The following is a 466-nucleotide window of genomic DNA, read 5'->3' as shown; positions in this document are numbered from 1 at the left end:
CTCTCTCTCTCTCTCCCTCTCTCTCTCACATCTAATCACCTGCTCTGATACCTTTCTGTCTTTTGTTGGTGAATAATGATCCTAATACAAACACACACCTCTTAAACAGAGAACACACTGCACTTAGAGTCACTGAGAGTGTTACATAATAACTTAAATGGGCGGAAATATAAAAAGAGGAGGGCGAGCATAGAGAGAAGCAGAAGAGGGTGAGATGTAGAACTCTGTGGCTGTTCATAATGTCAGTCTTTCTCTACAATATTCAAATGAGAACACAAGCATGTATACATGCATGAGTGCTTGTTATGTTAGTATTCCAGCAGCAGGCAGGATGGCTCATTCTCACAGTAAGTTAACTGCGGTCAGATCCATAGTGAAACTAATTGGAAAAAGAAAGGTTTTCCTATAGCATTGCCACCTTCAGATTAAAAATGTATGCCATTTGTATATGAAAATAGTTTTTAGT

Source organism: Sinocyclocheilus anshuiensis, unplaced genomic scaffold (assembly GCF_001515605.1).
Source record: "Sinocyclocheilus anshuiensis isolate Anshui unplaced genomic scaffold, SAMN03320099.WGS_v1.1 scaffold947, whole genome shotgun sequence".
Taxonomy (NCBI): Eukaryota; Metazoa; Chordata; class Actinopteri; order Cypriniformes; family Cyprinidae; genus Sinocyclocheilus; species Sinocyclocheilus anshuiensis.
Note: the sequence above shows the minus strand (reverse complement) of the source record.